We start from the raw sequence: 16,411 nt of genomic DNA on the forward strand, positions 1-16,411 counted from the left end.
GTACCTTAAAACTGCTGTTATTGAGTGCTGTTGAACAAAGACAAAAAGGTCACTTAAAAAGATTCTAAAAGTAACCTTATCACTAATAGTTTCCTTGAACTGACACCTGAAACACCTTAAAACAGTTTCTAAATAGTATGTACTGAAGTAACATAAAACAATGTGATTGACACAATATAACTATTAGTAAAGGACAACTTAAAAAAAAGATTGTAAAGGGCTCCTTAAAACAGAAAATAACTTTAACTTCACGGAACCAGTAAGTTTAAAAGGCATTAGTAGGCTGCTTTTACGCAAGGTTGTTCTTTCGAGCATACATGTATACATCAACATTGCAAATATAGTGAGGGATTCCTCAAAACAAATGCCAAACGGATACTTTAATATAGCTGCGAATGGGTATCCAATAACAGAGGCTATGGGGAACTTTTAAATGGAGGTAAACACTATCTTAACAGTAATGCACACATTAAAACAAAAGCTTAATGATGCCAAAAACAGACTCTAAAAAAGCTTTTTGGCACTAAGGTGATATAATAACTGTGGTGTGATGCTAAAGGGAGATTTTAAAAAGGCTGATGGATACCTTAAAAACAGAAAATGACATTAGCTATGTACCCTTGAGTTTAAATGTCACTCAAAGTGCGAGGGTAACATTAGGACAGTGTGTAAGAACAAATGTTTCCTTGCACTGTCTCTAAATGCTGCCTTAAAGAGAACTGTAATGTTAAAGGGTACAATAAATCCAAAGTGATTCTTAAAACATGGACCAAAGAGAGAGAACAACAGACTCTATGATATTCCTTTTAATTGATGCTCTAAAACTCTTATGGATTCAAAAGGGGTTCTCAAAAAAAGGTTAAATGCTAGCTTAACACAAAATGAATTGGTAATGCTCAAGGCTACCTTTGTACTGAACTAAATGCTTGAGAGTCCCTTACAACAGATGCTGTGGAGAACCTCGTGTGTCTGTTTGAGATGCCAAAGTGGCGTGTCTAGCGTTTGTTCTGTGTTTTCTTTGGCCAGGTTTGAAAGTCAAAAAATGAAAACAAAGCAAGTAAACATCAAACAGAAATGTCTTGTGCTGTAGTATTAGGCTGGATAGTGATGATGTTGTTGCTGTAGGTTTTATCCAGTCTTTAATGAGACCATGCCATGTTCTGGTATGTTATATATATATAACAAGAGAATAGATTGCATGAGTCCTCACAATCAGCAAATACATTGAGGTAAAAAACACTCCTGTGGTTTTATCAAATGTTCCCTGTGGAGTTTACGTTGGCGTCAGACCAAGATCCACCTTTTTGTAACTGCTTTTAATCCACTTGTTTTCCCTCCAACATAAACAAACCTGTATGAACAGATGAGCTGAAGTCATACAAGAGGTGGGACAAGGCTCTTCAATAACATTGCTCATATCCTTTTTTGAGAGAGAAATACTAAAACTATACTGACATAGTTGAAGTGGAATTGGAACAAGGACACTTTTTTAAAAGCCAATTTCTTTATGGAAGTACCTCAAGAAGGTTTTAAGTTTGGTTAAAACAGACACAAACTATATAACATCTTCTCTACTTTTGTGTTGTTAGCCGTGTTGGTGGTGTATACTCCTGCTCAACAATCGGTATGAGCTCACAGGAGCCTTCTCCCTCCATGAAACTTAATGGGGGCACATTTTCGGTCACCATTTTCATTAGCAGGGTAATCTTCTCCGCTCTGGAATCACAAGGAACAGGGCAAGCATATGATGGGATCCGAGACTGCCTCTTGTCTGACTCTGTTGGTTTCTCCTCTGTGCATGTGATTAACTAGTATTTTTCCTGACATGCTAGTAAGACACCACACTGTTGCTGCATGTCATCTTCATCCTTTTTTTTTTCTTGTCGAAGTTCTTTATTTAGCCTCAAAATATTGTTCCCCAGCATTGACAAAAGCGGTCGTATATACTGTATTTTTTAAGGTGGGATCTAATGATGCCAACCTCTCTGGAGATGAAATACAGGCCCTGCTGGGAGAAGCAACTGTCATTCTGTCCTTTTCTTTTCTGTCTTTCTGTGGCTCCAGAGTGTGTGGCTATGTGGCCGTATGGAGCCACTTTGTCTTCTGTCTCTCCTGCTGATCTTCCTCAGACAGCTGAGCAGCTACACAAAGACCAGCACACACACACACACACACACACACACACACACACACACACACACACACACACACACACACACCTACACACACACACACACACACACACACACACACACACACACACACATACAAATATATAGCCATGCTTTTAACTGTCAGAATGTACCAGTGCAGCTGGGCAGAACCTGCTCTATCACTTTTACTCGTGTGTGTATAACTGCAGTGTGTAAATGTGTGTGTGTGTGTGTGTGTGTGTGTGTGTGTGTGTGTGTGTGTGTGCGTGTGTGTGTGGTATCAACTCACATTCACTTGAGTAATTAATTTTCAACATGGCTGGGTTTTCGCTATGGCTCTGTGTGTGTGTGTGTGTGTGTAGGTGTGTGTGTGTGTGCAGTAGGGGAGGTAGCTGCCTTCAATACTAATTTGCTACGAGAGAAAACAAATGTATTTAATCCCTGGTTGTCTTGTCCTGTTTTCCTCTTCCTTCCTCCCTCTTCCTTTCTCTCCTCCTCTCTCTCTCTCTTGCCTCCCACCTTGCTTGCTCCTCGCTCGTCCCTCCCTACCCCTCACGGGCCGATAGCCATTAGCGCTGCAAAGGGAATTTTAATGCAACACCGGCTTCGGTGGAAGGGAATGAATATTTAAAACACACTCTGACTGGAGCAATAAAAAGGAGAAGGACATATCCTTCATTTGGAGAACACACACACACACACACGCACACTTATAAATACACACACTTACACAAACATACACACACCACTATGCAAAGGTGTGTTTATGTGACACACTGACACTCTGCCTGGTTTCACTGAACCAGTTCAGCAAGTCTGACTGGAGTGTTGTTTTTGTCTCAGCGCTGCTTTCACGGCCCGTCACAGCACAACTATGAGAAAGGTTTCCATGGTAACGACTTGAAAGCTTTCACATCAGGCGTCACACAAATCAAGATCGCCCTCCTGCTGCTGCTCACCAAGCAGTCAAGTGTCCTCCATCATATCCATCCTGGTCTATCAGTATATCTGCTCGTGTAATGTCTCTGTAATATTCATACAGTGCTGCCTGTGTTTGTGCTGGTTCAACTAACCAACTCTGTTAATATTCAACTAAAGTGCTGTGATGTTGTCAGTGTGTGCTGTAAATACAATTGCTCTCGCACAGTGGTTTGAAATAAAATAGCATCGCAGTAATTAGTGTGAAAAACTGAAAATCGCAACTAACAAACATATCGACACAGCAGAGACTTTAAACAATTCATGCTACATCATGGAAAGAATGTGAGAATCAGAATCAGCCTTAGTGGCCAGGTAGCCGTACACACATCAGGACTTTGACTTTGGCGAACTGTGCTCTCAAAGTGCAACAGATTAAATATCAACATAAAATGAGCAAATACTAATATGGAACGAGGCTGAATAAGATGCTGAGACAATGAAGATATGATGAGGTCATTATGTAACGGATGATTAATATACATGAGGTACAGAGTATTTACGTTAAAAGTTTTCATAGATTGATGTCAGGGGAGGATAATGTTACAGTATTTACATGATGAAGTTCATGAAACATAGAAATCAGTTTTAAATATCCTGATGTACATTCACAGTGGGGGATGGTTGAAGGGTTAGTGGTACCTCAGCAGGTTTTACACACTGTGACTGTTTAGCGTTCGACTGAGTGACAGCCTGGGGGTAGAAACTGTTCTTGTGTGTGGTTGTTTTGGCGTACAGTGATCTGTAACGTCTACACCAGAGGGGAGGAGTTTTAACAGTCTGTGTCCAGGGTGTGATGCTACCTGGAGCTATAAAGCACACAATGTGATGATATCTAATGCTGTGTTTCAGTAACACATAATGTCACTGCAATACAAAAAAGCTATCAATCGGAAGTCTTTAAACTCCTCTGTTTATGCAGCTTGATTCTGTTGCAGCTGTTGCATGATCAAAATGTTCATTGATTATTCAGTAGTGACTGCAAACATGTTGAATATAGTCTTTCACAGCTGTAAAAACATGCAGCCTTGTGTTTGCTGTGTTGTAACATGACGTTCTGAGACTTTGAAGCAGCCGACAGTGAAATCTGAAGTGAGTTCAAGAGGTTAAATGAATGCATTCTTCCTCCGAAAAGGACAATTTTACCTTTCTAAAACATACAAAAGAGCACAGGATGGAGAGCAACAGGTGAGCTGAAATGATCGCCTGTTGTTATGGAAACAAGGTGAGCTGTCAGACTTGTTTTTTTTTTGTTTTTTTTCTCCCCAGAAAAAAAAGAAAAAAAGAAAAAGCTTCAGGCAGCGCTCGCTCCCCCCCCCCCCGCCTTTAGAAATAGACAAACTCAGCCTCACCTGGTCTACATTCAAGACATTTCAATACTTAAGAAAAAGACATTTGAATACAGCACCTGTGCACAATAGCAGGCAGATAAAAAAAAAATGAAAGCAGGATGAGCTGGTCGGAACAGGTGGAGTTGGAGCCTTTCAATACTTTAAGACGCCTCAAATAAATCAAATTATTTACAATTTTCTGAAGTGATCTGACTTTTGATATGTCAAGTAAGAATGAGGATTCTGTGGTCCAAAGTGAGATGCAAAACCTTGGTTCATAAAAAGTGCATCACTGGCAGGAAGTGATCAATTGTAACTGATACTGTAGGTTTCTGAATCTTTAAAGTTTGCGTATCTTTGGAGGTTCAGTGCCTCCAGTGAAATGTGACTCCAGACGAGCTGAGTGAACACTTTTAAACTAATGAGACTGTTGCAATGCACATTAAACAGTAAAGCAATGTGCATATTAGATTACTTAAACTGAATTACTCGTCTGACTAAAAAACGTACTTCACAACTGTGTTACGAGGTTATTTGAATTTAGAGCGAGTCAATAGCAACAGCACTTCAGTATGGTGACACCCTCCTGCTGCATCAGTGTAGGCTACCAAAGAACGGTGCAGGCACTGGGTTTGCTTCGCTCAGCCTGGCTACTGGTGAAATCATCGTTTTGATTTCCAGTATCCATATGCACACGTGTGAATAAAGACATGAAATTTGTTCTGGAAAATATCAGGGGTCGTTCCAGCCTCTTGGCAACAAGCTTATATGTAACAGTGCAAAATATGGTGCCACATTAGGACACTCGCTGACCCTGTAACTGTGATTCAGAGGCAGCAGTAGTAGGAGGGGGAATGAGTCAGTCGCATGTTTCACAGGAATGATTTTCAGATGACACACGGGTCACAAATGATGGAGATTTCACATCTCACCAATGATTGTGGTTTGCAAATTAGTGGATGAATCTGAGAGATCGCTCCAGGGCTTCGGCAATGGGTCACAACTATGGCGTTTGTTTTTAATGAGTAAAATGAGCCAAAGTAAATACAAGAGGGAAAAAAAAATGATCTGGATGTGTTGGCTGTTTTGGTTTGGGTTTCTGTTTATCATGATACTGATCTGTTGTAGACTCCATGCTTCTGCACCAGAGGAGAGTTCCCAGACTTCTGAATCACAGCTAGAATGAATTTCATTCTGAGTATATTTGAATGCGATATCGGGTTGAAAACGGCATATGTTAAATTTACAGCGAAAAAACAAAATACAAAAGTCCTTTGTGACATTTTGTGACACAATGCAACAGCAACAAGTAAAGGACGAAAAAGAGTCACTGAAATCAACACAAAGCAACAGTTTACACAGTGGAGATCTGCATGCAATGCAATGTAACAGCATGCAACAGTGTGACTGCTCCAGTAACAGCAATAGTAGCATGATGGAAGAGCGTGTGTGTCCAGAAGTTTTTCCCAGACATTTTCCAAACGACACGCAACGGGAACTTATCTTATCTTATATCAGATGTAAACACATGTAACACGACACATAACATGGACCTCGTACTTTAACAGCTACTCGTGTAACATCGAGCATTAACAAGTACCAAGACAAAACAGCATATCTTAACAGCAACATGTTACATGGTACATGCTGTAGCAGCAACATATAAGACCATAGTTAACATATTAACAACATAGCATAACAAGAAACCTGTGTATGACAATGTAGCAAACTGTAACTATCAGTGCTACGCTACGAGTAAGGACTGAAAAGAAAAGGGCTACGATCCTCACGATTCAAACACACTAAGATATGAGATGCTAAGATAATATACGACTGATGCACCTATGTCTCGTTGTAAATTCCCACTGTTGTAAAAGCCGTCCTCAGCTTCTTCTGCTCCTGATGTCAGCAGGTTTGTGTGTAACTGAGCAGCACTGATTCCTTACACAGGAAACCTGAGCTCCTGTGTTCGTGTAAACACGCTGACACACTAACCTGAAGCTCACGTCGGTTCCCATGAAGACAGGAGACAGAGGAATGCTCACAGTGTGTGTGTGTGTGTGTGTGTGTGTGTGTGTGTGTGTGTGTGTGTGCGCGCACTGTCACAGTAAAAGCCTTGTACATTTAGTACAGTGACTCATCACAGGTCAGAGAGTTAAACTGTGAGTGTGTGATGGACAGGTATGGGAACAAGTGAAGGTTTTCATGTAATAAGTTTGAACAAATATTTTATTCAGTGGACAAATCACACTATGTGTTTTTGTGTGTGTGTGTGTGTGTGTGTGTGTGTGTGTAGGTGTGTAGGTGTGTGTGGAAGGAGATCTGATGCAGGTGTATTGGGTGATGGATCAGTTTTCGTGGAATGTGTTTCCAGCCGCTCAGCTTCCCGCGCAAAGAGGAAGTCGAGCTTGAGAAGAGCAGGAGATGTAAACTGACCCGGGGTCAGATTTCAGGCTGGTTAGAAGTGTCATAAAAGCTGTTTACTGCAGTCAAACTCAAGGCAGACAGCAAAAGACCCAATTACATCATAGCCCGACTAAAACCTGAGTCTGTCCGAGGAACTTATTTTGTTTGCGTTAATTTTGCCGCCCCCTGTGGACAAAGTGGTATAGCTTATATCTTGCTGACCTTGTCGTCTGCATGTGTGAATGGGGTCTTCCTCAAAAATCTCATCTTGCTGTCTTTGAACAGTCTAATGTATTTGTACTTGAGAAGCTTTGCCTCAGAACGGGCTGTATTCAAATCTTAAGCTACATCATTAGCATGGCATATTTGTGCAGCTTATCATTATTCACAGACACTCTGCTCCGACTGCCGCAATTAATGAATAAGATTTTCCAAACCGACATTCTGTGTTTTTTTGTGATTGATGCAGCTGGTTTACTCGAGTTTAACTAACTGTAGAACTTGATTTCTCTCAGATGGTAGCCTCAGTTTTTACCTCCTGATTGTTTCTGCTGTGAGAGGAAACCATTCAAAGTGTGAATGACAGGTGGCGCTTCCTCTCCCTCTCGTCTCTCTTCCTCTTTCCGTCTCCCCGCTCTTTGTCATCTGTCGTTAACTGAGACATGGAAGCTGCTTCATTAAAAGCTGCTGGATGGAGCGCTCGTTCAGCAGACTCCCTCGGCATGCCGGGAAAACCTGCTGACTGCAGCAGAGCGACAGAAAGAAAAAGTAGTCGAAATAGAGAGGAGGAACGTCCAGCATTCAAAACAATAATGACATTATATAGATATATCCTGCTTTTCTCCTCTTCATTACTGGAGGTATTTTTCTCTGTCTTTTGCATATTTTTCTTCAATATATCCTTCTTTACCACCTTCACGAGAGAGAAAGGATAGTAGAAAGAGTTGGAGAAAGAATGTGGAGAATGACATGCGGGATAGGAGCCTCAGGTTGAATTTCGAACCCTGGGCCTACCTTACAAGGGATGCACGGACAACAGCTAGGCCACTGGTACACGAAACATATTTATGGTTAGAAGCAGAGAGAAAACCATATTGAATCTGCATTTTTCCAAACCCCAAAAAGAATGAACATTTCAGCTTGACGATACTGCTTTAGAGTCTTGTGCAGCCTATAACGTAAGGTTTTATAAGGTAAGGTGCATCCTATAACGTATGGTCATACCTTCTAAATCAGACCGCAGCTGCACAAACAAACATCGATTGTTACTAGTTTGGGATCAAATTCACCAGACAACAAGCACATCAGCATTGTGCATCAAGTTAAACTAAAATGCAGCAACCCTTGGATTGAAATAAGGTTGTCAACTCTATAATCTTAGGATCGAGGATGAATTAGTTTTCTCAGTGATATACAATGTATGTACTGTTTAAATGTCATTGTTTCCCTTTCTGTCAAATGGAAGAAAAGCTCCTATAGTAGTATTGATGAAAACTTGCATCACTAAGGATTCTTGATTATGGCATCAATATGAAAAATGTATGATCCCCATCCCTATTTATAGCTAAAGTAAAAGTAATCATCATGATGCAGATATCTACTTAACACATCATTATATTCATATTTTCATCACATTCATTTCACAGCTGATTCTACCAGAGAATTCACTTAAATCGGTTAAGGTTAAGTCGATCTATGAAGTTGCAGAAACGGGAAATACTGCCATGGTCAAATGATGAGACAGCATGAGGCTCCCTCAGGACAGACATGCAGGCCAGAGACAGACGGGCAGAATTAAACTTGAAGAAAACTAGATCTGTCCCTCATCCAAAACATAAATAAATAAATAAAATAAAACAACCAAAATGCCATTTTAGCAGTTTCGGTTCTGACAGCTGAAATGTTAGCCTGACAGGACAACAAAGTGCAAGTCAGCAAATCAGCAGGCAGCGAGTCCTTGCTGTGTGTGTGTGTGTGTGTGTGTGTGTGTGTGTGTGTGTGTGTGTGTGTGTGTGTGTGTGTGTGTGTGTGTGTGTGTGTGTGTGTGTGTGTGTGTGTGTGTGTGTGTGTGTGTGTGTGTGTGTCTTTTAATGCAGTCGCATACACAAAAAAAGTGTCTCTCCTGGGCTGTTATGACTCGACAAAGCTCTGAGTGTATGTGTGTGTGTGCGTGTGTGTTTAAATGTAAGCCTGTGTGGAGATGGAGCGCTGCTGTAATTGAATTCTACCTCTCAAAAGAAGCTGTGACATTTTGACAGATGAATGGAATGGAAATGCAGCCGAACTGGGTGACATCATCGACATATTTCAACCAATCGGAACAAGCCGAGATGCAGTTTGGAGTTTTTGTGCATTTTTGAAAGTTTAGAGAGAGAGGAATGTGAAGACACAGTGAAGCGTTCGGCGTCATGGCTGGCAGCTCTGAAGTGGGTGGAGTTTAGCAGCAAAGCCGGTGGGTGACCTGGTGGAATAACGCATCTGTAATCTGTGGCAGCAGCACTGTCATAGAGAGACCACAAGGTCTCCAACACTCCAGAGGTTTGTACAGTGTAGTATTTGTCTTCAAGGCTGATCTGGAAAACCTGTTATTTTCCAAACTTAAGTTATTTATAGTGCTTCATTATTTCTTACAACCATTCCGGATAAAAGCACTAAGGCCAAGATAGAAAAGGGAATCTACTCATTGCTTTCAGTTGTATTTGTATTTCCATTGGCACATCTATCTCTAAATTTGCAGCGGTAATATGTCCTAACCTGTCGTACATCTGAGCAATAAATTAATTTAATGTGGTGGTTTCATTGACTGATCTATCATGCACTAATGCTGGGAAATTGATATTATAAACCTTCATTTGTTTATGAACTCAGCCGGCTATTGCTTTGTTATTCCTGCATTTGGCAAGCTGTGTTGATTGACTGCCTCATATGTTGATGCTTATAATTTGTGCTATCACCTTTATTGAGGTTATTAATGTCTAGTAAAGTGTCAGCACTTTTCCATCTCTCGGTGGGCCGGGACCTTACTAACGCAATGTAATGCAAAAAAAAAGCTCAAAAAGCAATGCAGAAAACGTAGCTTTGAGTGGGCAATGAAAACAAACCTGGTTTACGAAGGTAGTACGACAAATTACGAGAGAGAAGAGAACATTTTTCAGCCTCATAGTGGATCCATTTATATTTCATTTCTTTTATTTAGATTACATTATTGCAGAAAACCGCAAGACAAGAAAATAAAGTCAAGATATTCAAACACACTTCACATAGATATTTATAGTTGTAGGTTATGTGTCATCTTTCTATTCTGTGCTCTGCAGTGTGATTTAAAAAAATAGAAAAATAAATCAAAACATTTCCTCATTCGAGAGTTCGGTGGAATTCATTGTAATTAAAACTAATGAGACTTGTCCGACTTATTAAAGAAACAACTGAACATTTTGAATCCTCTAATTCACTTGCACAAAGATAAGCACACCTTAAAAAGCCATTTAAACCCCATCAGTGGATTTTCTTATTGCAGATTATGCAGTTTATTTAGTTGTTTCTTATGATTTCACTTTAACGATCAAAAGAACCGCAAAGTAAAAAAAAAAAAAAAAGTCTCCCTTTGTTGTTGTACACATTTCAAATGGATAACAACTCTTTCACACCTTATTTTGGCAGCGCTTGAAGGAATTTTCTTAACAAGTCTGCAACATTTGGACAGAAACTTAACAAGAATTGGCAGCTTCAGTGTTAATCTATTGCTCTCTGGCATTGTCTCTATCTCTTCTCCTCCTTCTGTCTCTCTCTTTGGTGTTTAAGGTTTGAGGTAAGAGGAGCTGAGGAGGAAGTATCTCCTCCTGTGCCTCCTGTAAGACGAGATGTCGCTCCCCCACCTACTCCTCCATCACCTCCTCTCCTTTCCTCTCCGCTCCATAAGCATCAGACCGGTGGATGTTTCGTTAATAAACCCTGACTCGCCGCCACCGTTTAATGTGAGCGGACACGGGGAAAGACGAGGAGAGAGAAAGAGAGAGGAAGTAGATCACTCACTTGTCCTAGATTGTCCTCTGAGAGAAAGCGAGAGAGGGGTGAGGGAGGAGAGGACAGGAGGGGAGGTTTCAGCTAACGGGGATTGGTTTCCAGCAAAAGGACTCACCCACACACTCTCATCACACACTGTGCCGCTCCCACCTTGTGTCAATATGAGGCTGTTTGCACACGGCGAACTCTGACCTGGGCAGCTTTACCTGCTGGGAGACAAACATATGGTCAGACAGGAGAGAGGAGGAAGAGGAGGAAAGAGAGGAGAGCAGAGGAGTTGAAGAGAGAGGAGATGATTTATGAGATGAGAGGAGGTGAATTGGAGGCGAGAGAAGAGAAAACAGAGCAATATTAAAACAGCTGCAGTCAATTTACACATCTGGATACTCTTGTCAGTGTGTGTGTGTGTGGGAAGTTTAATTCCCTGCCTATACAGCAAGAGATGCCTGAATGTTAAAGCAATGGCGGGGATGAAGGTGTCATTCACAGCTCAGTGACAGAGAGAGAAGGAGAGAGGGCGAGAGAGAGAGAGAGACGTCAGTTTGTGTGTGTGTGTGTGTGTCCTGTTTGAAATTCTGCTCGTCTGTTATCTGACTCCATCCAAGAAATCCAGAGAAAGACAGAAGAGTAGGAGGAGGAGGAGGATAGAGACGCAGAGAAAGAGAGACACAACCATACTTTGAGTTTAATTGCATTCCCTTTCGTTATATCACGGCAGAAAACACATTTACTCAGATCGTAAACTTTAAAAGAAACATGCTCTTTACTGTCACAACAGACTCAAACTCAGCTGCATGTTAGAAGCAACAATCGTGCTTCTTACTCCTCTCCACTATTACATAAACTGTTAAATGAGCTGTGAAATGCATTGTCACGAAATTCTGTCATGGCAGCCACATCATGACCTTATACAATCTGATTGGATGAAGATCAAACTGCAGCTAACATTTCAGTCCTATGCTTAACTTCACGAATCTACAGCTGTAAGAGCCTGCTTCCACAAAAGTTCTTCCTTTGAACTGATGTTTAGTATCAATACAAAACAAATGCAGTTGAGCATTTTTCTCAGCTCAGCACCCAGACCTGAAACATTGCCCTCAGAAACCGTTCAATTTTTGATACAGCGCCACGCTTCAATGTTCGTTCTCCCTCACTAACTGATAAGAACCAAGAAGGCGTTGGAGTTCTAGTACTAGCTTTGTCACCAACAATGGCAGAGAAGGACTTGGCTAACTCATGCGTCGTTGGTTTAGGACTGCTGCTATTGCCAGGAGACGATTCCTTTACATTATTTGTCACATTTTCTGGGAGATATATCCTTGAACAATGGGATTATGTAGCTCTCATAGCAGTCTAAAACAGACCTAACCTAACCAGCTAATCATAACCTGTATGTGTATGATGATTTCATTTATCATGTGAGTCTTGTTTGGCTGAGGTGGAATGATACACAGAGTGAGAAGTCCCAGAGATATCGTTCTCTATCAGCAGTCATGTAATGTCTCTTGTCCAATCATATTGCTTGGTTGAAACTGTCTATAAAGAACATTAGCGTTGACATATGAAGGAACTTTAAAACTAAGACACTGTATGTGTTAACTCTCTTGGTAGCTCTTCTGTTTAATGTGAGTTAGTGAAATGATGGGAACAGGGCCAAACGCAATCAACCATGAAGTTCCAGGCATGACTGTGCTTTACATATGTTTCCTAAAATGACATGCATTCTTTTACAGACCTCCTTTAGATGGTCTTACAATACTTTCATTTGCCTGAGAAAGGTATTGAATGCAGGACTTTCTGGAAGTTAATAACGCGTGTGCCGTTGAGCATGACTTCGCCACAAGGTGGAACATCTACATTGCCGCTCATGTCACTCAGATTGTGAATGACGTTTTTTATGAATCCGCATTTTTAAACGCTTCTCTCAGGTCATATTTTCATCATCATCATCATCATCATCATCATCATCATCATCATCATCATCATCATCATTCTTTGTCATCTCTTTTGTTTTCCCTCACTGATTGTTCACAATAGCTGCCATGTGGAGGTCATGGTTTTAACAATCAATTAAACAGATGATCCTGGCTATGGCTCCTTTATTAGCACTTTAACAGGTTCGGGAAAAACACAGCGATGAAGGAACAAATGTTAGAACGGCCGGCGTGTCAGGAAGGTAAATAAATAACGTTTAAGACATCACATCACTGAGAACATTACCCTGATCAAAGTCATAAAACCTGCATCAGATGGGACTTTTAATGTCTTTCACCCAGTGGGCGGGGCTCGCTCGCTCATGGGAGACATTCCTTTATTTATCACTCTCTTCATCGCTCCATCCGTCTCTCTTCCTCACTGTCTGTCCGTCTCTGCCTGCAGCTGCCAGCTGGCAACGGCTCTGTGCGCTCATCAATAAGTCTGACTGATTGGAGATTGATGACGCCGGCTAACAGAGAGGAACCTGTCTGTCTGACGGATTATCCTCCTATAGAGAGACACAGACAGGCAGACACACACAGGTCTTTAACCTCGCTGCAGCTAGAAACACATTTAGTGAAGAGGTTGGAGTTGTTGCTAAGCTAGCAGCTTCTTTGCCTCCAGGCTTTGTGCTAAGCTAGGCTAATGTGAGCAAGAGTAGTAGCATATTCAGCTTTGCAGTGCCTCTTCATGGGCCCTGATGCTTTTTTGAGTTCCGGGTCAAAGTCTGGTGCAGAAACTGGGAAGCATGCTCAGAGCGCCTATTTGGGCGTTATGTATTTATGACTTGCTAAAGGTGTAAACTTCAAAGTGTAAATGGAACCTCAATTCGATTTGGCAGGATTTCAGAAAGACTTACGTGTTTCCAATTTCCAATCCAGTTTTATTTGTACGAACAATAAATTGACTTTCGTAGTAGGTTTTTCAAACACCTGTGAGGTGAACATTCGGCCTTCCTTTAGAGGTCATAGTGTACTTACAGAGCTGTATTCACAGACTTGACTGATATTCCATCATCTCGTCTGACTTTGTGTAAGTTAGTAAACAAGTCGACTGAATGTCAGACTTTATTTTTAACATCAAAGTTAATGTTCAAGAAAAGAGAAAAAAAAGAAGCTGGCACTGAGAAAGTTTCCTGCGAGCCAAACGTCCCATCACACTGAAGATTCCTTTAACACAGGAAAATCCATCACCTGCTGTTAGTGAGCAACCTGAGCTGACTGCTGAGTGTGTGTGTATGTGTGTGTGGGAGTGGGAGAGTGTGTAGGTGTGCGAGTGTGTTGCAGCAACGGCTAACAAAAGGCACAGCAGAGAGCCATTAGGGAGAGAGAAGTTAACGAGCTCCATAAAGATGGAGGGAGGAAGTTATTGACTTCCATTTGTCTCTGTTGGTGTGTGTGGGAGAGTGTGTGTCACTCTGTCAAAGTGTGTGTGTGTGTAGGAGGGGTCTCATTGTGTGTCGGTGTGTGTCTCATTGTGTGTGTCTTCTTTTGTTTGAGGGTAAACAAAGCCAGAGGTCGCGCTCGTCAACAAAGTGCTGTACAGGGTGAAAACAGGGTCTGTGTGTGTGTGTGTGTGTGTGTGTGTTTGTACAGCTGGTTTGATTGACAGGTGCTGTAGTGTCATAGAGATGGTAACCGTGGTAATGTGAGGTCACCAGGTCAGTCTGTAACCCTGATGTCACAGTTACCTGGAACAAATATCCAAACAAAACAGAGATGCATTCAAGTGCTTTAAAAAAGGAGGAAAGGTGATAATTACCCAAACTTTTAACACTTTAAAGGCACAAAATATGCAAACGAAAACTGTCTTTAAATTCCCAAAGTTATTTTTTGAAAGAAATTAACATTTAACCCAAGTAAATAAACTTTAATTAGGATCTTTTCCCTCTATTTATGTTTCAAAAATTCAAATCTGTGCATGTGAAACTGACCTGGTGTGCACTTGCTGACTAAAAGGCTCTCTAAGTTATGTGAGCAGTTAAATCAATTAATTGGAAGTGTACTGATTGAACACTGCCTCCGCTTTCCCTTTAATTAGCATCAAATTACAGAGTCGCTCTCAGGAAAGTTCCTATGAATTAAAAGTTAAGGCAAAAGTGCAGGGAACAGTTGGAGCTGTGAAATAAAGTGAAACTAAGTTCAGTGTTTTTACATTCAAATTAAACTTTGTCATGGGAAGTTGGGTCAATTCCAGGACCTGATTACTACGAGTTGATCAAATGAAACAGTTTTAGTGTTTGTAGTATTGTTTAAACCAGTAATGCTCTGAGAAATAATGACTGCGTTTTTCTCTTATTAGCATTTTTGTGATATTTAAGCAGCAAAGTACCAAGATACAAAACCTTAAAATAATGTTGAGTCTTAATCAGATTCTGTCGTTCTTGTACTGACTTATCATTGGATTACAACAGTTGTGCGTTCTTAAAGCAGGATGAGTGTGGGTTCAAAGTGAACAGAGAAAGACCCCCCTCTATACACACAGAAGAAACACAGACTTCAAGGGATTCCCCCACAGCAGGCCTTGGGAACGTTTGTTTTTTCCTCTTCTGGCTCGTAGCTGCGGCTCATCCATTGTTGTCTTGTTCCTTCCTGTGTCTTCCCTGGGGGAGTGGGGGGTCTCTTACATTTGGACTGCAGCAGCCCACACACTTCCTGAAAATGGGCCACAACTTTGCATTACTACACAGGAAGTGCTGAAAGTGGCGGCTGGCCAATAGAGGGCGCTAGGGGGCCTCACACACACATCACACAAGGATTTTTAAAATGTATTTTTAATATAGGCTATACTAAGGCTACTGGCACAATAATAAAGGAGCAAAGTCAACACTGAGTAAAATGCATAATCTGCAATAAAAATGGCTATAGACATTAGACGTGTCAGTTAGTTACTGATTGGTGATGTGTTTCAGGTTGTGGGCGCTAGATTTCAGCTCTACAGGTTTCCATTGACTTTCATTAGAAGTTGCACATGCCCATTTGCTCCTCTTCAATACAATAGAGGCAGCAGCTGGATACATCCCAATAACTGAGATATAAAGAGCGAGTCAAGCAGTGTCACTGGATCAGATCATTGACATTTTATTAGAGCAGCAGATCAGACTATCGTGAGTCAGCAGGTTTCAAGTGCATCTTCACAGAGTTTAGGAAACATGTGCCTGTAAGTATGATCACATATGGCATTATTTTGAGTAAGTACAATAGATTGTTTACTTCGTTTAAATAATTATGATGCCAATTCTTTTAGCCACCCAATCGCATTTACTATTACGTGGTAGCATCAAGGTTCAGTACACCTCCCAATCCATCTGTGAGAAATTGTGCCCATTGAGGAGAACAATGCACCAGCTGCCACTGAATGTTGACATCATTTCCGTGTGTTGATACAAATACGGTAAAGGCGATGGAGTTGAAAAGAGGTTGAGACACTTTCCAGGAAGTAGACACATCCTGGAAAGTGTAAGCTGAAGAAAATGGTCAATTTTGATGGCACTGTCTAACCACAAGTGCACAACTGAATGGATGGCAGTATGGCTCTACAACA

At 41.1% G+C, this 16,411-nt stretch overlaps 1 protein-coding gene across 2 annotated transcripts in view; it reads left to right on the plus strand.

Annotated features, from left to right (window-relative positions):
- Positions 1 to 16,411, plus strand: part of LOC306829236 (protocadherin-1-like) — a 183,507-nt gene that overhangs the window by 53,153 nt on the left and 113,943 nt on the right. The window lies entirely within an intron of this gene.

This window comes from Symphodus melops (assembly GCF_947650265.1).
Source record: "Symphodus melops genome assembly, chromosome: 9".
Taxonomy (NCBI): Eukaryota; Metazoa; Chordata; class Actinopteri; order Labriformes; family Labridae; genus Symphodus; species Symphodus melops.